Raw genomic sequence first — 23,930 nt, 5'->3', positions numbered from 1 at the left:
CAGGATCATTTCAGTTGCTTCACTGGCCAGGTGTGTTGCATCTCACCTAAATACACTGTGTGGGTGCGTTTCATTTCAAAAAGCCCTTCTGTGGGGTGCGATGGGCGAGAAATGACAAATGGTAGTGTCATTCCGCGAGGTGGAGAGGCAATGGAAGCTTCCAGAAACTTCTCCTGTGACACTTGCCTCTTTGAATTTGACCAAGGATGAGTAAGAGATCATCAATCTCCAAGTGGAAGCAAGAACTATCAGAGGGAAGACACTAATCAAATCATAAGTTGACTCATCTCCATTACAAATATCTATATATGGATCCCTCATCCCAGAGATCCAGAGGCTGGAATTTTACATATTGTAAGGAATTGCTGTTGGTTTCTTGAGACAAACATTAGATTGTTGGGTGATCTAAGCTTTGTATGAGGTGAAGAGGGGCTTCCTTGCTGAGAGGTTGATGCTGGGTCAGAACAACTGGTTGTAACTCCTCTTGGCTCTTTCTTGTTTATCAATAAAAGCTATTCAAGTTTTCCTCCATACTCTTGTGTCATTGATATTTATTGCATTTGTATGGTCAATTTACATTTGATCCTAGATTGTTTATGATTATAGATCCATGTCTTTGTATAGTGCTATGCTAATGTGATCTTACAGGTACTTTGTGAAGCTGGGCGTGCAAGGGAACAAGTAGCGAAAGACTATCAAGGAAGAGAGGAATCAAATCAGGAGATTAGCGCAAGACAGAGGTTGGCCTTTCTGTTCCTCTCTATCTATAATTCATAAAGGAAAAATGAAAGTAGCTTTACTCTGTTTCTAAGGCAGCTGTCACACCTTAGTGGGATAAGCAGTTCTAGGTAGACACTTTTCCCTGTAACAAAATGGTGACTCCGCTGGGGACGAATTAGTTAGTTTGTTTATATTCCTTGTTGTCTATTTCATAAACTTACAGGTAGCATTCGAACTGCATTTGCCATAGCAAATGCAAAGTAGATAAATGCTACTTCAGTCCATCTACGGGATCTGTTTATGATTTAAACAACTGATTCACAAACTCTCTGATTTCCCTTGTGATAGCTCTTAGATCCTCCTTATATCTACCCCTGATTGTTGAGTTACTGATTACTTTTTGCTCGGCCAAAACCCATGAACTGAACTGCAAACTGTGACCCGGAACCCAAACAGAGTCTCGTTTCTGGCCCAGCGCAGGTACTGTTCTGAGAATCTGAAATTCAGCGCACTTCTCGAGTGTAGAAGGTGCGCTGCATTTCAAATTCCCTGTGTTGCAGGTGCGCTCATCAGGCTAGGCTTTGTGCAGTTTTGGTTTATGTGATTCACTCTTTCCAGTTCTATTCCTGAATTTTGCTGCCTGTGATCAATATATGTCTATTTGAAATCCCTTTTCCTTGCTGTTATTCCACCTCCTTTGTACAAAAGAACTGTAAATGTTTTTGTGTGTTTGTTGAGTCATTTTTAGTTCTCCTTTGCAAAAGTAGCGTAATCGTACTGTCGTCCTTTGATTTGAAACTGTCGCAAGTGTCGATTTCAATCGTAGGAAAGAGTTTGATTGTTGTTGATAGTCGATTATCCTGCTACTATTGTTTTTGGTTTGAATTTGTAATTTTTCTAGTGTCAAAACAAGTATTCATTTCAAAATCGTAAGGTGTTATGATCGTCTCCATTTTTGATTTCGAAAAGAAACTTGTTGATATTTGTCGCTTGAAAAGAAATTCATATTTGTGCATCAACTTTCTTCTTATCATTCATATACTAAGAAATTCGAAAACAAATACATGCATGTGAATTTGCATTTAGATAGTCTGATTGGTTTGATTTAGGAAAGTGCATTTAGAGTGTGCACTTTGCTCTTTATGAAAAGATTCTGTCTTTCTTTCCTTAGTAGCTAGGATTTTCATTGCACAAAGAAGATAAAAAGATTGTTTATCATCTTAGATTGCATTTTAGGAATTACATCTACATCTCGCGGTGAACCTGAAAGGAAGACTTCATAAACAAGATCAACTATAAAATAAATTCAATGAATCTAACAACGCTTTGGAACTTAACGCACAACATTTAGAAGTCTACGCTAGAGACGTATTCCGGCGTCGTAAAGCCTGGTAACTGTTGTTCTCACTGATGGTTGGGTGATTCCTCCACTTTGAGACGATAAGTACCAGTACGAACTTGTGCTCCCACGTACCGTCGAGTATATCTTGGGAGACCCAAATAGGCTTAATCCTTTATCCATAGGAAGCCGTGTCTGCCGCCCTATCGATCACAATGCACTGAACACAACATTCGGGAAGATTGACTGCCGTACCTTAAAAAGTATTCTATAGTTTTGCGATTGGTTTGGTAATCCCTCTACCTAGATTTCCAGAGCAGTCCCTTTCGTTCCTTTTCAGACTCTTTAACAGAAAAGGTCCATCTGAGCACTTGTCACTTCAGGCTCATTAAAAATCGAAGGAGACTAGAGTCATCTTTTGTTTTTTCTCGACTCTTAAAAATTGAAAAAACAAGTTGTGTCAAAGCATCTAAAATCCATTTAATTCGGAAACATACTTCCCCTTTATTTTTAGTTGATCGAGTAATCCACAATCATGGAAGAAAGTTAATTGAAACCCCGTCGTTCGCGGAGACTTACAAGTCAACCGTCTTTGTCTTCGGAATCGAAGCTAGTACGGACAAAGCGAACTCATTTAACCGGTTCCAAATCTCCTGTTAAAGTTAGAAAAATTGTTCCAACAACATCAGAGACTCCGGTTACTCCAAACATTTCTGGAATCCCTGCCTCTACAGAAGAAGTTCAGCAAGCACAGAAGGACAGTAGTACTGATCCTAGTCTGAGGGTAAACAATTGTGTTACCAAACAAGTTCCATTTACAACTGGTTCGGAGAGTCTTGCTCTTCAAACATCTGTTGATGCCGATTCCATACCTTCTTCGGCACCAGAAATATTCTACGGACCTAACGGTCTACCCCTTCCACCTGGTCTGATTGCCATAGAAGAGATTGTGGAAGATCCTCCAACTAGTACTCCATTGCGATTTGGAGTCGGGATCACTCTGTATCCTTCTTCATCAGAAGTTAGTCTAACGCTAGCAGAAGCTGCTGTAGAATCAGTAGGTAATCTTTTGGATAGACTAGAAATGTCTGAACAACCGTCAACATCTAGGACTGTGTCGTCTAACACAATGATGGCAGAACCCCCTGCTATCACTCCAACAATGTTCTCCGGTATACCATCTGTCCCAACTAGCTCTCAATCGCTAGAAGGAGCCCACTCAGGGGCCATTTTGACAGTATGGTCTGTTCCTGTTTGTTCATCCGGAATAATATCCGGAAACTCTTATGTTGAGTCTCAACAAATTGATCCATTTGGAGGTCAATTTAGGCAGTCTGGCCCTCAGGGGCAAACCATTCCCTTGAGTTATGGATTACCATCGTATGGGGGGTAGTATACCCTTTCGTTATCCCCTCCGGGGGGACAACCATACGGGAGTTCACAACAAAATTCGGGTTATGTTGGAATTACTTCTAGCGGTTGGGTACCAATACTACCTCAACAACCAAGAGTTGTATACTCTATGCAACAATGCTCACCTATGTCAAATATACCAACTATGCCAGCTATTGTGACGGTGTCGCAAGTTCAAGCGCTGCCTGTTGTATGCCAACCTCAGGTTTCTCAGGTTGTAATGCAACATCCCCTTGACCCTGCAACTCAACCATAATCGTCGACTGGTGGAATGACACAGGTTCAGGCGGGTACAATTACCCCCCATCTTGGTCAAACAGTTAGTATCGGGCAACAGCACATGGCTTCACAACCATGGCTAGTACAATACCAACAACCGCAATTCCAACAAGTATACCAAGGTTTTGAGCAACAAATCTTTGCAAATAGTGGACAGCCGTATATTCAAAACGGTCAAAATCAACCATTTTACAATGGTCATGCCCACCATGTTTTCGGGAAAAGTGTCTATTCAGAACGACCATGTCCCACTGGGTTGTGACAGAGACCTCAGAAACAAACAGGGAAAACTACTCTTGTATTCTCCTTTATGAACTATAAACGAAGATGAATGGGATGAACCAACCTGTGTCTTGCGCTAGTCCTTTGATCCAATCTCTCTTCTCTTTGACAGCTTTCGGCTATCTGCTCCCTCACTTTCCCAGTGTCACCAAGTTCCTGCAAGTTCACAGAAGAAAGAAACTACACAAAGACATGGATTTATGTTCATAAAAAGCTTAGGATCAGATTTAAGCTAAACATACAAATATAACACACATCAATGATATACAAGCATGTAGGAGAAACTCAAATAGTTTTATTGATAAAACAAGAAGATCCAGGAGGAGTTACAACCGATGATTCCTGATCCAGCATCAACCTCCCAACATAGAATCCCTTCTTCACCTCCAACAAAGCATAAATCACCCAATACTCTGATATCTATCTCAAAACCAACAGCAATTCTCTGCAATGTACAAAATTCCAGCCTCTGGATCTCTTGGTGAGGGATCCATATATAGATGTATGCAAAGAGGATGAGTCAGCTCATGAATTGATTAGTGGCCTCTCTCTGTCAGTTCTTGTTTCCACTTGGAGACTGTGAGCCTCTTACTCATCACTGGTCAAATTTAGTGAGGCAAGTGTCATTGGAGAAGATTCTGGAAGCTTCCATTGTCTCTCCACCTCGTGGAATGACTCTGCCACTTGTCATTTCCCGCTCAACACACCCTGGTAGTGCATTCAAGTGTGATGCAACGCACCTAGCCAGTGTATTTGGGTGCTTTGCAACGCAGCCAGCTAGTGGAGCATCTGAAATGATCCTGATTTGATTAGTTCTGAGCAGTTTCTGGTGGAGAACTTCTGGGGGAAGCTGTAATTTGTTGACCTTGTTTCTTTAGGAGCTGGAACAACACTTTTAGGGACTTAGGATCCCTTGGTTTATGGAAATTTCATGCTTATAGCTGTAAGGCACAAAAATGTCTATAACAGTTGCCCCCTAAAGTATGAGGCCGTTTATCGGGTGAAATGCTTTATTAGGAGGATCCGAAGTTCTTCTAATGCTGGGGAGGAGACCTGTAATAAGATACAATACAATACATTATCTTCATACTGTTTTCATGATCTAGCTGAGGCGGGCATTCCCATGCTCAGCTTTATAAATTCATTTTCATGTACATAGGACAGACAATCGTCTGATGGTAGACTGATGATTCTGATGAAGTCATCATCCTTTTGGTAGGATGATTATCTGTGCTGCAATGCTGTACATTTCAATGTCTTTATTTTTCCTGAATATATATCACAGCCCGGATGGATGAAACTAGATCCGGGGTCTTCAATCTCGTCTGATCTTCACTCGAAGTACAAGTCGATCCATGTGAGAAATATTTTGAAGTCGAACATGGAAAGACATCGCTTGATTACCAGTCAATGATGTAAACTGTTAACAAGCGCGAGAGGAATCACCGATAATGATAATGACCCTCAAGGTACGGCAGTACAATTCACGTGGTGTGAATAAAGGACTTGGCGTCGAACACCACGCAAAATCTTTCGGTCGAAGGTCATTGATGTATACCTGTTGCCGGAAGTGAGAAACTTGCCATTGAGGCATGCAAGCTTCAAAGTACTGAAGGGGTTGTTCCTAGATCAACTTCTTAGATAATGAGCTGATGTCGAAAAGAAGCGATCCGTCAAAGGAGGGCCTTAATGAATCCCACATCAATGACACGGAATGGAGCAAATGATTTTGATGGAGGTGAAAATGATCTGGTGATATATGGTTCAGGGTGGCGGTCATGAAAGAATGAAGCATAATGTATGGTAGTGGATGGGACACGGGTGACTTCTCTGGATGACTTCTCTTGAACATGTCGGCGACACTTATGTGATGGATCGGTTGCATTTACCCCAAATGTGGATGGTATGGCGTGACCATGGTGATGTGACCGGTGAATGAAACAACCCAACCCAACTCTGGCACGGAGTGGAAGTGTCATGTTCAAGAGCGACTTGCTACCAATAAAGTTTCTTTGAGTTTTCTTCCCAATTTTTCCCCAGTCATTGCTGACCAGTACCTCTTTATTTTTGTCAAGCTTGAGGAGGATAACATATGCTTGTTCTATAATTTTCCCTTCGGGCAAACCCATCGCTATGTTTTAACGAGCCTAGCGATAGTGAAACTCGTTCTTGCCTAAAGACAAGTTTGTCGCTATTAATCTTTTTAACGAGTCTAACGACAAAGATAATTCGGTCCTTTTCATTTTTAGAGAGTCTGAAAAGGTACGTAAAGGTAACCCCAAAGTTCCTTTTTCGTCATCTAATCCCTTAAGTCCGAAAAAGTATAAAACAATATAGAAGGGATGAGTTTTCGATAGTTTTAACGAGCCGAACAAAACAAGCGCTCGATCTTTTTGTGCAATAATCCCTCAGGTCCAAAAAGATTAAAATCTAGAGGAGGGATAGCACTTCCGGTCGCTTTAACGAGCTGGAAGGCCAAAACTCGGCAATCTTTTCATATTTTACAAGTCAGATGAAAAGAGCTTAAAGAAGACTTGTCTTTTGAGGAACGAGTGATAAAATGGGTAGCAGCTGATTCCAGGTAAGGTTTGGAATTTTCCAATCACGGCAGTGTCACAAGGATGGCTAGTGAAATCACTCTTCGCAGCTGTTCCTCAAAATGGGTAAACAATCAAATGGAGGTGAATGATCGGCCAATGGAAAAGTGGAGGTGACGGTGCAAACACGACCAAGGCTTTAATGGCTGAAAATGCTTCATTCACGGTGGTTATTTACCGGGTGATAGTTCATTTTTTAACGAGCTTAAACGCGGGTGGAAACATTTGCTCGGTCCGGGTTTATTTTTTAACGAGCTTGAACCTCGCGGTAAACACTGCTCGATTAAGTGGTCTTGTTTTGATTTTTACCATAGATAGCTTTGTCCTTCCAAAGATAGTACTGTATTTTTCAACTGCTTCATCAAACTAGTTAGAAATGAACAATATTTGTTTTGAAAACGAGATTAAAACGATAATACTTTACTTCGAACTACGTAAAAGTAATTAAAAAGTGTTTTTTACCTCTCATTTTACCATTTCATTTGAACTTGGTTTGTTGGAGCTTTGGAGGTGTTTTCCCCCTCGATTTTCATCAGCTGATTTTGGGAGATTCTGTGGACGATTCTCGGCACTGTCTGGACCAGGTAGGAGCTAAACCTGAGCTCTTTCATTTCATGGTTTCCTTTTTGCATTCTGTGCTTTATTCCCTGCTTTTCTGAGCCCCTGGGGTTTGATGGGCTCATTCTGCCATCAACGCACCCTGGGCACATCGAAACCTGCGCTGAATGTTGGTCTTTATGAAGGCAGTTTGACATTCAATGCACCTGTAACACTGCTGCAGGTGCGTTGGGCGCAGAAAGGAAAGTTGTTGCACAGTTTTTGATGGAATTTTTACCTGTTTCTCATCAAAATTAGGATCTAATCTCCTCTCTTGTTTGTTTTTGCAGAGATATTGGAGCAAAATGACCCTTACATGGCGAGAACGAGAACATGAAGAAGAGGACATGATTGCCCTACATGATCCTGTTACAGTGAACGCGCTGCGGAATTGTGGCTTGCTGAAGTTCTTCCGCATCTCTAGCATGAGACAGCAGATTAACTTGCTGAAGTATTTGCTTGACTCTTGGGATCCTATCAACCAGGTTTTCCAGATTAGGGGCAAATCTATCCCCTTGACTGCAGTAGACATCTATTTCTTGACTGGCTTGTCGAGGCGGGGTGCCCCCATCTCTTTGTCAGGTTCGGCCCGAGGAGGCGATTCTGTGAGAGATTATGTCCGCCAGTATTGCAAGGAAGGATCTCAGCCGAGCAAAGACGACAAGATCATCATCCGGGATGTCACTAATAGGTCCCTTAGGACTATCCTATTTACTTTTGGTAGGATGGCCGGTAGCGCGTCTCTTCATGTAGCCAACAGATCCTATATGCAGCATGCCTTGGAATGCCTCCAACCGAAGGTGTTCAACTGGTGCGACGCAGTACTTCTTGTAATGAAAGAACAGTTGACCAAGATAAAGAACGGGAAGTTGAAGAACTTTGGGTTCGGTTCTATTTTGACCGCCTTTGCCTTGGAGAAGATACCACTGATGCAGCCGCAGTACATTGCACTCGATTTACCTTCTCCTACTGAACCACGCATGCAGAGATGGGTTGACCATATGTCTAGGCATGCTGGTCAATCTCAGATTTCATTTTCTGATACCTTCTTCAGGTGGTTTGATCGTCAGGAGATGGTTTATTCCGAGTATCCATATGCTGGCATGGACTTCCGGGGTGATCCAGATTTGGTACTGCCGGATGGCGAGCAGTGGGGTGCTATTGGTAAAATCTCTGACCATATTGCTGTTTAATGTTTTTTTTTATAATGTCCTTGTGCTTTGTTCTATCAAGACTCTAATCAAACTCATGTGTACATGCAGATGTTGGTCCTGTTCGTCCAGTAGTTCGTGTGAGAGTACCAGCTGTTGCCCCAGCAAGAGAGGCCGCCGGAAGGGTTATTCTTCACGACCTCGATGTGGCCGAGACTCTTATAGCTATGCAGGAGCAGGTTGAGAGCCTTACTCTTGGTATTCCAGATGTGAGGATCGACGAGCTACCTTTGCAGTTACAGCGGCATACTACTGGTGTGCCCAGACGATGGACTCGTCTCTTACGCATGATCGCACAGGCTGTGACTTGCTATCACGAGCATCATTAGACTAGGGTGCCCCCTAGCATTTTGAGTTTTGGGTTGTGTGACCGATTTTGTCTTGGTTACAGAACATTATATGTAAACCATAAACAGCTATATATGTATTTTTGATTTTCGGAGTTTTATTCTGGTTGAGTTATGTGATCCACATGTAGAACATTGATGATGTGTTTCTTTTTATAAATGTTGCAAATGTCTATCTAACACATAGTTTGCTAATGAGTCGGTTAATGTGTTTAAGTTTCTGGAAATATGTTGGTATTGAATAAGATCAAATTGTCTTTCCAAAATCTTAACCCTTAGGAACATGCGATAAATAGCCGGGTTTCAGACGGAATATATACCATTGAGTTGTAGTATTACGAGCTGTGAGTCTAGCCTGACGATTAGTTGGCGTATACGATGAGTGATGGCATCAGAGAGAAGCTCTATCAACGCACTATATTCAATGATATTGTTTGTTGATCGACCAATACATACACCTCTGAAACTCACTAACTCGCCGCTTGGATAAAAAATGGCCCAGGCTGCGGAGGACAGGTTCCGCGAACTACGACTTGCTCCGTCGGCATATCCAACACATGGTTCCAATGGGTTTGACATCTGCAATAAATGTAAAAAGGTGGATTACTCGACCAAAACAAACACTCTTGGCGAAAAAAAAAATATAACAAAAGCATATTGGTTACTACTAGGCGTAGTAACGCTTGAGGTACAACCCATTACGAGGTTGTGCCAGTGGAATCCCGTCGTAATCCATCAACTCCTAGGCTCCTTTCACTAACACTCATTTAACAATATAGGGGCCCATCCATAAAGACTTAAATTTACCTGCTCCCAATTTATCGGATTCCTGGTCATAAAGCAGGACCAAGTCACCTTCCGAGAAGACACAGGGTTTGACATTTTTGTCGAACTGCGCCTTGACTCGTTTCTTATGGGCTTCGTTAGCCAACACGGCGTCACGACGGGTTTCATCCAATTGGATTAATTCCAAGAAACGAGCTTCTTCTTCTGAAGTTCCGGGGAGGAGATCGATTGCGAGTTTGAGAGACGAGATTTCACACTGGACTGGTAAGACTGCTTCCAGGCCATATACCAGTTGGAAGGGTGTGAACCCGGTTGCATTCCTTACCGATGTTCGGTAAGCCCACAAAGCTGAGTACAGGATTAGGTGCCATCTTCTTTTGTGAACTCTGATCATCCTTTGCAGCATGCGCTTCAGGACCTTGTTGATTGCTTCAACCTGTCCGTTGGCTTGCGGATAATATGGAGTAGAGCTGTCGTGAGACAGCCCTAGTTTGGCAGCTAATTCAACCATCATGTGATTGCGAAAATGCGATCCATGATCTGTGACTATAGCCTGTGGTACACCGAATCTGGCGACTACATGATTGAAAAAGAAAAGGGCAGCTGTTTCACCAGTATTATCTAATGTAGGCATCGCCTCAGCCCATTTGGTAAAATAGTCAACTGCGACTATAATATACCCATGCCCCCCGGTCGAGGTGGGGTTACATGTCATGAAATCGATGCCCCATTTGGCGAATGGCCCAACAACAACTATTGGCTGTAAAGGTGTGGGTGGTCTTCTGGTTTTGCTATCAAAAATTTGACAAGCATGGCAACTTCTGACTGCGGTTATGCAATCTTTGAACATGGTTGGCCAGAAGTATCCTGCATGTAAGATTTTTTGTGCTATAGCATATCCAGATTGATGCCCCCCACACGCGCCTGAATGACACTCATTCAGGGCTTTTTCGGCTTCCTCATGGGTGAGGCACCTCCTCAGAACTGTATCAATACCACGACGGTAAAGTGTATCACCGACGATCATGTAGTCTTTTGCTTGGTATCGAATACGTTTTTGTTCAGAGTGGGAGGTATTTGGCCTGAATTTTTGGGTTTGGAGATAAATGATTATATCTCCATACCACTCATTGCTTGTAGATATCAGAAACAAACTTTCATCCACGATTCATTCTTCGGATGTTTCATCGTTGGACGATGCTGGGAGATCGCATAATAATTCTGCGAAAACTAGAGCTTTCATTGACTTGGATTTTACAAATTCCAGATCAAACTCTTGAAGGATTGCTATCCATTTTGAATATTTTCCCCCTAGCAACTGTCGCGACAATATATAAGTCATGGGGTTGCAATCGGACAGAATGGTAGTTTTCCGAAAGAGGACATAGTGTCGAAATCTTTGTATCGCTTGAACCGCTGCAAGCGCTAGTTTTTCAACATAAGAATATTTGCTTTCTGTATCATTTAAGTTCTTACTTAAATAATAAATAGGATGTTCTATTCCATCGACTTCTTGAACTAAAACCATTGCGATGGTCATATCTGCTGCAGCCAGATACAGGTTAAAGTCTCTTTGATAATCAGGGGCGTACATTAATGATGCTTTCATTAGGGAATCTTTTAAAGCATCAAAGGAAGCTTGCGCGACCTGATCCTAGTTAAAGGGTACCCCCTTTTCAAAAGATGTGTATAACCTTTAGCAAGTTCGGCGTAATTTGGAATGAACCTCCTCAGAAAGTTTGCTTTCGCTTGGAGTTTCTGAATCTGAAGCAAATTCGAAGGTGGAGGCAAATTTATGATTGCCTGGACCTTACAAGGGTCGAGACGAATCCCATCCTTGGAGACTACAAAGCCAAGTAAACGACCAGAACCGACGCAAAATACACATTTGTGCGGATTGAGTCATATCTTGTAGTGTCGGCAATGTAGAAATATCGCTCTTAAATGCTGCGGATGATTAGTCCGCTTTCGCGAATGAGCCGAAAGGTTGTCAAGATAAGGTTGAACGATGTTTTTGATGTCATGGAAGGCATAATTCATTGCCCTCTGAAACGTCGCCCCTGCGTTCTTTAAACCAAAGGGTAATTTTCGATATGCGAATGTGCCCCACGGACAAATGAATGCAGTCTTTGACTGGTCCTGTGGGCGGATATTTATTTGATTATACCCGGAGAATCCATCCATGAATGAAAAGATTTCGTATCCAGTGCATTCATCAATTATCTGGTCGATGAAGGGTGTAGGGTAGTTGTCTTTTGGACAAGCTTGATTTACATCCCTATAATCGACACACACTCTAATTGTCCCCTGTTTTTTCATAACCGGGACAATGTTCGATACCCAATCGGTTAGCAGAACTGGGTAGATGAAACCAGCATGGAGGAGTTTTTCAACTTCTGCCTTAATGGCAGCGGCTTTCTTGGGGTGCACCTGCCTCAGCCGTTGCCGTACCGGTTTAACATCTGGATACATCTTGATTTCGTGTTCAACGATACTCGAGTCGATGCCTGGCATTTCACTGTATGACCAAGCAAAGACATCTCTGAATTCGCGAAAAAGAGCGTTATATATTTCCAGTTCTGAAGGAGAACAACATTTGCCGACATAAATATTCTCTACAACATCTGTTTTGGTCGAGATATTTATGGCTATAGTCTCTTCTATATTGGATAAGTTTCGCTCGGAATCCACCGTATTTACAGTATTTGATAGAAAATCAATTACCGAAGGATGGTAAAGGTCATTTTGAGTATCTTCTTCGTAATTCGGAAGAAGAGAACGATGGTGGGAATCGTTCCATGGTGCTCCTTCAACTACCATAGCTTGGAGAATTCCTTCGTCGGTGTCATGCACTTGCGACCAAGGATCTGAAGGAGTACCATATTCTCTAGACCTATCCATCCAAACGCTTGATGAGCGTTGATTTGGGTTCGCCTCCCATGCCAGAAACATTGATTGCTATAATATTTCCATTGGGCTCGGGGGCAAAACCATTGCATGATCCATGTTGATATCATTTTCTGAGATCTTTGTGGAAGATATCATGTTGCAGGTTCCTATCGACGCTACTTCCGCCAAATCAATTGGAGGTGGAAGAGCGAAAGTTCCCATTAGTATAGGATCTTTTAGTAGGCCTACTCCGATATTCTGAAGCGAATGGGGGCTTCCATGGATCATGGGAATGCTTCCTGTAACTTGTGAACCGTTGGGGAGGAAGTTTTGTTGGTCGACGATTGTAATCCCTCCTTGAAAGGGAAATGCAATCTTTCTAAAATAGGTCGACACAACAGCTGCCATGGCATATATCCATGGTCTTCCTAGTAGGATGTTGTAATCAAGATTCCCATCGATGACTTCAACATCTATTTCTACTGTTTTCCCTCCTAGTTCAACTTTCAAGTTATTTAGGATACCGTATGGGGTATATGTCCTTTCGTCGAATGCTTTTGATGTTGTCGCAGATCACGACAAGGTTGGAGATCCTAAAGTTTTCCAGCAACTCATCGACATAATACATGTAGATGCCCCCTCATCAATAATCGTTCGGTGAACAGTTTTGTTGAGGGCTTTCACTTGAACAAGGAAAGCTAATTGGGCTGGTAACTGAGGATCGTACCCTTTGTGGTCGAAGGATACAAGATTGGAATCCTTTGGATCAATCCCACCAATGGACGATAATAAAGCCTGCCTTTGGGATGGACAATTTTGTAGTACTTCAAGAGTCGACATAGCGGATGGCAATTGGGCCAAATCTTCCACTATGTTATAATGCTGTGCCGCTCTAGCGCGGGGATTAAATGTCGACTTGTGTACTACTCCCTTCGGCAATTTTATTGTCAATTCATGGATGGTGGGTGGTACAACTTCTGTCAAAGTTGTTGTCGAACTACTTGGTTGATCTTTATCCTTGTTGTTTGACAGCTGCGGATTCCCGTAATCTTTGTTCCTTGTCGAAGTCAAAGCATCATTCTGCTGTTTCGAAATCGACAACATTAGCACTTGAGACGGGGAAGCATTTCCACTTTCAACCAGGTTTGTTCCTGGATTCGGAAACGGATCGGTTAATACTGCTGAGGTTTTCGAACTTTTAAAGAATCTCTTAAGCTCAGCTTTGTATGGACATTCTTTTGTCCAATGATCCTCATCGCATATCATGCACCCTGAAGGGGGTTTCCTATTTCCAGGAGGGTTTGAAGAAGATTTTTCGGGAGATTGCTCATCCTGTTTCTTCTTCTTCCCTTTTCCTTTCTTCTTTCTTCCTGGTTGTTTGGTTTCTTTGCCTTTATTTTTCGATACGGCATTTACTTCCGAAGCAAGAAGTTCGTATTTTGCATTTTGACCTGAAACCTTCGGGCCATTTTGGATGTGGCCCTTGTCGATTTCGTATCTGTCGTGCCAATCACGCCATCGCCGGCATGAGAGTCATTGTTTGATTTAGGAGGAGGAGGAATCGAGGATTCCGGTCTAGGGGCATCAGGTATTTTGTCGTAGAGCGTGCCAGACTGAGTGTAAATCAGATCCAGATATTGTGCATGAGCGATCACTCGCTCTTCTGTTACGACTCCTCCCTTTGCCACATCTTCCGTGATGGAAGACAGTAATGACTTGATAAACCATTCAGCTAATAGCTGATCGGGAACGTACGTTTTTACCATCCTACGACGACGTCGCCACTCATGTATATGATCAGATATGTGAGTGGCTGTTGTCTGTTTAAAGTTGGTAAGCAGTTCTGTTCCCGTTTCATACCTTATCGGTAATTGAAAATGGGTTAAAAAGGTTGTGGCTAAGGTGCTGAAGTTGTCGAACGAAGCTCTAGGCAATTCAATGTACCATTTTGCCGCTGGACCTGTTAACGTCCTCTGAAAAAGGCGAAGCCTTATCGAATCATCATTTAAAGTGTTCGATGAACACCATAGATGAAATGTCATCACGTGATTCGATGGATCTTCACCCGGATTTCCATTAAATTTAGGAATATCTGATGGAAGTTTATGCGGAATCACTGGCCACCAAGGGGCGTAAGCAATTGGATCGTTTGTTAATTGGTTTAAATCAGGTAACTCTAAAGTTGCCACGAATGGTAACTGTTGATTCAGGTTAGGTGAAGCATACCCAGGATATGATGGAATTTCCTGAGCAGTTGGTCTTTGCATACCGGCATAATGCATTTGATGCTGGTATGTTTGGTAAGGTTGGTGGACTTGACCATTATAAAATGGTTGATTTTGACCGTTTTGAATGTACGGTTGTCCACTGTTTGCAAAGATCTGTTGCTCAGTACCTTGGTATACTTGTTGGAATTGTGGTTGTTGGTATTGCACTAGCCATGGTTGTGAAGCCATGTGCTGTTGCCCAATATTAACCGTTTGACCAAGGTGAGGGGTAATTGTACCCGTCTGGGTCTGTGTCGCCCCACTAGTTGGCGATTGTGGTTGAGTCGCAGGGTCAATTGGTTGTTGCATTACAACCTAAGAAACTTGAGGTTAACACACAACAGGCAGCGCTTGAACTTGCGACACAGTCACAATAGATGGCATAGTGGGTATGTTCGACACAGGTACGCATTGTTGCATCGAATATACAACCCTTGGTTGTTGAGGTAGTATAGGTACCCAACCACTTGAGGTAATTCCAGTATAACCTGAATGCTGTTGTGAACTCCCGTATGGATATCCTCTCGGAGGTGGTAATGAAAGGGCGTACTACCCCCCATACGGTGGTAATCCAGAACTCAAGGGAATTGTTTGCCCTTGGGGACCGGACTGCCCAAATTGACCTCCAAACGGATCAATTTGTTGAGACTCAACATAAGAGTTTCCGGATATAATTCCGGATGAACAAACAGGAACGGACCAGACTGTCGAAATAGCCCCTGGATGGGCTCCTTCTAGCGGTTGTGAGCTAGTTGGGACAGATGGTATGCCGGCGAACATTGTCGGAATGACAGCAGGGAGTTCTGCCGTCGCTGTGTCAGAAGACACAGTCCTAGATGTTGACGGTTGTTCAGACATTTGTAGTCTATCCAAAAGATTACCTAGCGATTCTACAGGAACTTCTGCTGGTGGTAGACTAACTTCTGATGTCGAAGGAAATAGAGTGATCCCGACTCCAAAATGCGTTGGAGTACTTGCTTGCGGATCTTCTACAATTTCTTCTATCGCAATCAGACCAGGTGGAAGGGGAAGACCGTCAGGTCCGTAAAATATTTCTGGTGCCGAAGAGGCAGCGACAGATGTTTGAAGAGTAAGACTCTCTGAACCGGTTATGGATGGAACTGGTTCAGTAACACAAGTGCTTGTTCTCAAACTAGGATCAGTACCACTGTCCTTCTGTGGCTGTTGAACTTCTTCTGTTGAGGCAGGGATTCCAGAAATGTTTGGAGTAACCGGAGTCTCTAATGTCGTTGGAACACTTGTTCTAACTTTGATAGGAGACTTGGATCCGGTTAAACGAGTTCGCTTTGTCCGTACTGGTTTCGCTTTCGGAGACAAAGACGGTTGACTCGTAAGCCTCCGCGAACGACGGGGTTTCAATTGACTTTCTTCCACGATTGCGGATTAATCGATCAACTAAAATAAAAGGGAAAGTATGTTTCCGTATTATATGAATTTTAGACGCTTTTGACACAACTTGCTTTTTCATTTTTAAAGAGTCGAGAAAAAACAAAAGATGACTCTAGTCTCCTTCGATTTTTAATGAGCCTGAAGTGACAAGTGCTCAGATGGACCTTTTCCGTTAAGGAGTCTGAAAAGGAACGAAAGGGACTGCTCTGGAGGCCTAGGTAGAGGGAGTACCAAACCAATCGCAAAACTGCAGAATACTTTTTAGGGTACGACAGTCAATCTTCCCGAATGCTGTGTTCGGTGCATTGCGATCAGTAGGGCGGCCGACACGGCTTCCTATGGATAAAGGTTTTATGCCTATAGGGGTCTCCCAATATATACTCGACGGTATGTGGGAGCACAAGTCTGTACTGGCACTTATCGTCTCAAAGTGGAGGAATCACCCAACCATCAGTGAGGACAACAGTTACCAGGCTTTACGACACCGGAACACGTCTCTAGCCTAGACCTCTAAATGTTGTGCGTTAAGTTACAAAGTGTTGTTAAGTTCATTGAATTTATTTTAGGTTGATCTTTCTTATGAAGTTTGCCTTTTGGGTTCACCACGAGATGTAGATGTAATTCCTAAAATGCAATCTAAAGATGATAAGCAAGCTTTTATCTCTTTTCAGCAATGAAAATCCTAGCTAAAAGGGGAAAAGAAAGACATAATCTTTTCTCAAAGAGCAAAGAGCACACTGTAAATGCACTTTTCCTAAATCAAGCCAAAAAAACTGTTAATATGCAAATGCACTTATGCATGTATTTGTTTTTCACTTTCTTAATATTGATGCCTAAAATGAAAGTTGTTGTACAAATTTGAATTCGCTTTCAAGTGAAAAACACAAACAAGCTTCTTTTCGAAATCAAAAGGTAGAGATGATTACGACACTTTATGATTTTGAAATAAACACTTGTTTCGACACTAGAAATTCACAAATTCAAGCCAAAGGCAAAAGTAAAAGCATAATCGACTGTCAACAGCAAATAAACTTTCTCCTAAGATCAAAATCGACACTTACGACAGATCTAAATTCAAGGACGACAGTATGACTAGTTTACTTTTGTAATGGGAAACTGTAAATGACGTAACAAACACACAAAAACAAATACAGTTTCTTTTATAAAACTAAGGCGGAATTAAGGCAAAGAAAAGGGGATTTTAAACAGACACACACACTGATCACAGGCTGCAAAAATCAGAGGCAAAACTAGAAAAAGTGAGCAAAGAACCTCAGCTAGACAGGGCTAAGCTGATCAACGCACCTGCTACACAGAGAAACTGAATTGCAACGCAGGTAGCCCTCTCGGGAACTGCGCTGAAATGCAGAGTCTCTTCACAGAGCCTGCGCTGGAGCAGAAACGAGAATTCTCTCCGGGTTCTGGGTCACGGTTTGCAGTTTAATCTATGGTTTTTGGCCGGGTAAAAGCAATCAGTAATGCACAATCAGAGGGTTGATTTACAAGAGGTTTAAGAGCTATCACAAAGGGTAATCAGATCATTTGTGAATCAACTGTTCAGATCATAAACAGATCTAGTGAATGGACTAGAGTAGCAGATGTCTACTTTGCATTTGTAAATGGCAAATGCAGTTCGATTCGCTACTCCTAAGTTTATGAGATGAACAACAATAGAAACACAAACAAACTAACTAGACACGATCCCCAGCGGAGTCGCCATTTTGTTTTCGGGAAAAGTGTCTATTCAGAATGACCCTATCCCACTGGGTTGTGACAGAGACCTCAGAAACAAACAGGGAAAACTACTCTTGTATTCTCCTTTATGAACTATAAACGAAGATGAATGGGATGAACCAACCTGTGTCTTGCGCTAGTCCTTTGATCCAATCTCTCTTCTCTTTGACAGCTTCCAGCTATCTGCTCCCTCACTTGCCCAGCGTCACCAAGTTCCTGCAAGTTCACAGAAGAAAGAAACTACACAAAGACATGGATTTATGTTCATAAAAAGCTTAGGATCAGATTTAAGCTAAACATACAAATATAACACACATCAATGATATACAAGCATGTAGGAGAAACTCAAATAGTTTTATTGATAAAACAAGAAGATCCAGGAGGAGTTACAACCGATGATTCCTGATCCAGCATCAACCTCCCAGCATAGAATCCCTTCTTCACCTCCAACAAAGCATAAATCACCCAATACTCTGATATCTATCTCAAAACCAACAACAATTCTCTGCAATGTACAAAATTCCAGCCTCTGGATCTCTTGGTGAGGGATCCATATATAGATGTATGCAAAGAGGATGAGTCAGCTCATGAATTGATTAGTGGCCTCTCTCTGTCAGTTCTTGCTTCCACTTGGAGACTAAGAGCCTCTTACTCATCACTGGTCAAATTCAGTGAGGCAAGTGTCATTGGAGAAGATTCTGGAAGCTTCCATTGTCTCTCCACCTCGTGGAATGACTCTGTCACTTGTCATTTCCCGCTCAACGCACCCTGGTAGTGCATTCAAGTGCGTTGCAATGCACCTAGCCAGTGTATTTGGGTGCTTTGCAACGCAGCCAGCTAGTGGAGCATCTGAAATGATCCTGATTTGACTAGTTCTGAGCAGTTTCTGGTGGAGAACTTCTGGGAGAAGCTGTAATTTGTTGACCTTGTTTCTTTAGGAGCTGGAACAACACTTTTAGGGACTTAGGATCCCTTGGTTTATGGAAATTTCATGCTTATAGCTGTAAGGCACAAAAATGTCTATAACACACCAACATTACCAAAGTTACCAGCATCAAATGCATTATGCTGGTATGCAAAGACCAACTGCTCAGGCAATCCCATCTTATCCTGGGTATGCTTCACCTAACCTAAATCAACAGTTACCCTTTGTGGCAAATTTAGAGTTACCTGATTTAAATCGGTTAACAAACGATCCAATCGCTTACGCCCCTTAGTGGTCAGCGATTCCGCATAAACTTCCATCAGATATTCCTAAATTTATTGGAAATCCGGGTGAAGATTCGTCGAATCATGTGATGACCTTTCATCTGTGGTGTTCATCAAACACCCTAAATGATGATTTGATAAGGCTTCACCTTTTTCAGAGGACGTTATCTGGTCCGGCGGTAAAATGGTACATCGAATTGCCTAGAGCTTCATTTGACAACTTCAGTACCTTAGCCACAACCTTTTTAACCCATTTTCAATTACCAATAAGGTACGAAACGGGAACGGAACTCCTTACCAACTTCAAGCAGACGACAGCCACTCACATATCTGATCATATACATGAGTGGCGACATCGTCGTAGAATGGTAAAAACGTATGTTCCCGATCAGCTCTTAGCTGAATGGTTTATCAAGTCATTACTACCTTCCATCACGGAAGATGTGGCAAAGGGGGGAGTCATAACAGAAGAGCAAGCTATCACTCGTGCGCAATATTTGGACTTGATTTACACTCAGTCCAGCACACTCTATGATAAAATACCTAATGCCCCTAGACCTGAATTCTCAGTTCCTCCTCCTAAATCAAACAATGACTCTCATGCCGGCAATGGCGTGATTGGCGCAACAGACACGAAATCGACAAAGGCTACATCCAAAAAGGCCCATAAGATTTCAGGTCAAAATGCAAAAGATGAACTTCTTGCCTCGGAAGTAAATGCCGTATCGACAGATAAAGGCAAAGAAACCAATCAACCAGGGGGCAAGAAGAAAGGTAAAGGGAAGAAGAAGAAACAAGAAGAATCATCACCTGAAAAATCTTCTGCAAACCCTCCTGGAAATAGGAAACCAAAAAATCCATGCTTTATATGCGATGAGGATCATTGGACCGCAGATTGTCCACACAGAGCTGAGCTCAAAAAATTATTCAAGAATTCAAAAACCTCTGCAGTGTTAACTGATCCATTTCCAAATCTAGGAACAAATCTGGTTGAGAGTGAAGATGCTTCCCGGTGTCAAGTGCTAATGTTGTCGGTTTCAAAACTGCAAGATGATGCTTTGATATTGACAAGAAACAAAGATTATGGGAATCCACAGCTGTCGAACAACAAGGATAAAGATCAGCCTAGTAGTTCGACAACAACTTCCACAGAAGTTGCGCCGCCCATCATTCCTGAATTGACAATAAAGCCGCCAAAGGGAGTAGTACACAAGTCGACGTTTAATCCCTGCGCTAGAGTGGCACAACATTATAATATAGTGGAAGATTTTCCCAATTTCCATCCGCTATGTCGTCTCTTGAAGTACTACAAAATTGCTCATCCCAAAAGCAGGCTTTATTATCAGCCATTGGTGGGATAGACCCAAAGGATTCCAATCTTGTATCCTTTGATCATAAAGGATACGATCCTCAATTACCAGCTCAACTATCTTTCCTTGTTCAAGTGAAAGCCTTCAACAAAACTGTTCATCGAACAATTATTGATGAGGGGGCATCTACATGCATTATGTCGATGAGTTGCTGGAAAACTTTAGGATCTCCAACCTTGTCGCGATCTTCGACGACATTAAAAGCATTCGACGGAAGGGCATATACCCCATATGGTATTATAAGTAACTTGAAGGTTGAACTAGGAGGGAAAACAGTAGAAATAGATGTCGAAGTAATCGATGGAAATCTCGATTACAACATCCTACTAGGAAGACCATGGATATATGCTATGGATGCTGTTGTGTCGACCTATTTTAGGAAGATTGCATTTCCCTTCCAAGGAGGGATTACAATCGTCGATCAACAAAACTTCCTCCCCAATGGTTCTCAAGTTACAGGAAGCATTCCTATGATCCATGGAAGCCCCCATTCGCTTCAAAATATCGAAGTAGGCCTACTAAAAGATCCTATATTAATGGGAACTTTCACCCTTCCACCTCCAATCCATCTGGCGAAAGTAGCGTCGGTAGGAACCTGCAATATGATATCTTCTAAAAAGATCTCAGAAAACGATATCGACATGGATCATGTAATGGTTTTGCCTCCAAGCCCGACGGAAATATTGTAGCAATCAATGTTCCTAGCCTGGATGGCAAACCCAAATCAATGCTCATCAAGCGTTTGGATAGACAGGGCTGAGGAATATGGTACCCCTTCAGATCCTTGGTCGCGAGTGCATGTCACCGACGAAGGAATTGTTCAATCAATGGTAATTGAAGGAGCACCATGGAATGATTCCCACCATCGTTCCCTTCTTCTGGATTGTGGAGAAGATACCCCTGATGACCTTTATCATCCTTCAGTTTTTGATTTGCTATCAAATACTGTAAACACGGTGGATTCCGAGTGAAACTTGTCCAACATTGAAGAGACTATCGCCATAAATATCTCGACCAAAATAGATGCTGTAGAGAATATTTATGTTGGCAAATGTTGTTCTCCTTCAGAACTGGAAATATATGCCGCTCTTTTTCACAAATTTAGAGATGTCTTTGCTTGGTCATATAGTGAAATGCCAGGCATTGACTCGAGTATCGTTGAACACGAAATTAAGATGTATCTAGATGTCAAACCAGTACAACAACGGCTACGGTAGGTGCACCCCAAGAAAGCTGATGCCATTAAGGTAGAAGTTGAGAAACTTCTCCATGCTGGTTTCATTTACCTGGTTCCTCTAACCGATTGGGTATCGAATATTGTCCCTGTTATGAAAAAACAAGGAACAATTAGAGTGTGCGTCGATTATAGGGATGTAAATCAAGCTTGTCCAAAAGACAACTACCCTACACCCTTCATCGACCAGATAATTGACGAATGCGCCAGATGCGAAATCTTTTCATTCATGGATGGATTCTCCGAGTATAATCAAATAAATATCCGCCCACAGGACCAGTCAAAGACTGCATTTATTTGTCCATGGGGCACATTCGCATATCGAAAATTACCCTTTGGTTTAAAGAACGCAGGGGCGACATTTCAGAGGGCAATGAATTATGCCTTCCATGACATCAAAAACATCGTTCAACCATACCTCGATGACCTTCCGGCTCATTCGCGAAAGTGGACTGATCACCCTCAGCATTTAAGAGCGGTATTTCTACGTTGCCAACACTACAAGATACGACTCAATCCACACAAATGTGTATTTTGCGCCAGTTCTGGTCATTTGCTTGGCTTTGTAGTCTCAAAGGACGGGATTCATCTCGACCCATGTAAGGTTTAGGCAATCATAAATTTTCCTCCACCTTCGAATTTGCTTCAGATTCAGAAACTCCAAGGGAAAGCAAACTTTCTAAGGAGGTTCATTCCAAATTACGCCGAAATTGCTAAAGGTTATACACGTCTTTTGAAAAAGGAAGTACCCTTTGATGCTTTAAAATAATCCCTAATGAAAGCATCATTAATGTACGCTCCTGATTATCAAAAAGATTTTAACCTGTATCTGGCTGCAGCGGATACGACTATCGCAATGGTTTTAGTTCAAGAAGACGACAGAATCGAACATCCTATATATTATTTAAGTAAAAACTTAAATGATACAGAAAGCAAATATTCTTATGTTGAAAAGCTAGCGCTCGCAGCTGTTCAAGCGATACAGAGATTTCGACACTATGTCCTCTTTTGAAAAACTACCATTCTATCAGATTGCAACCCCATGACTTATATATTGCCGCGAGAATTGATGGGGGCAAATATTCAAAATGGATAGCAATCCTACAAGAGTTTGATATGGAATTTGTAAAATCCAAGTCAAAGAAAGCTCTGGTTTTCGCAGAATTATTATGCGATCTCCCATCGTCGTCCAACGATGAAACATCCGAAGAAACGATCGTGGACGAAAGTTTGTTTCTGATATCTTCAAGCAATGAGTGGTATGGGGATATAATAGTTTATCTCCAAACCCAAAAATATAGGCCAAATACCTCTCGCTCCGAACAAAAACGTATTCGATACCAAGCAAAAGACTACATGATCGTCGGTGATACACTTTACCGTCGTGGTATCGATACAGTTCTGAGAAGGTGCCTCACGCATGAGGAGGCCAAAAAATTCTTGAATGATTGCCATTCATGCGCGTGTGGGGGGCATCAATCCGGTTATGCTACAGCGCAAAAAATCTTATGAGCAGGATACTTCTGGCCAACAATGTTTAAAGATTGCATAAACGTAGTCAGAAGTTGCCATGCTTGTCAAATTTTCGATAGCAAAACCAGAAGACCACCCGCACCTCTGCAGCCAATAGTTGCTGTCGGGCCATTCACCAAATGGGGCATCGATTTCATGACATGTAACCCCACCTCGACCGGGGGGCATGGGTATATCATAGTCATAGTTGACTATTTTACCAAATGGGCCAAGGCGATGCCTACATTAGATAATACTGGTGAAACAACTGCCCTCTTTTTTTTCAATCATGTAGTCGCCAGATTCGGCATACCACAAGCTATAGTCACAGATCATGGATCTCATTTTCGCAATCATATGATGGTCGAATTAGCTGCCAAACTAGGGTTGTCTCACGATAGCTCTACTCCATATTATCTGCAAGCCAACATATAAGTTGAAGCAATCAACAAGGTCCTGAAACGCATGCTGCAAAGGATGATTGGAGTTCACAAAAGAATATGGCAACTAATCCTGTACTCAACTTTGTGGGCTTACCGAACGTCGGTAAGGAATGCAACTGGGTTTATGCCCTTCCAACTGGTACATGGCCTGGAAGTAGTCTTACCAATCCAGTGTGAAATCTCGTCTCTCAAACTCGCAATTGGTCTCCTCCCCGGAACTTCAGAAGAAGAAGCTCGTTTCTTGGAACTAATCCAATTGGATGAAACCCATCGTGATGCCGCTTTGGCTAA

This window comes from Pinus tabuliformis, chromosome 1_2, assembly GCF_031772625.1.
Source record: "Pinus tabuliformis cultivar Carrire ecotype Pingquan chromosome 1_2, CPIR1, whole genome shotgun sequence".
Taxonomy (NCBI): domain Eukaryota; kingdom Viridiplantae; phylum Streptophyta; class Pinopsida; order Pinales; family Pinaceae; genus Pinus; species Pinus tabuliformis.
Note: the sequence above shows the minus strand (reverse complement) of the source record.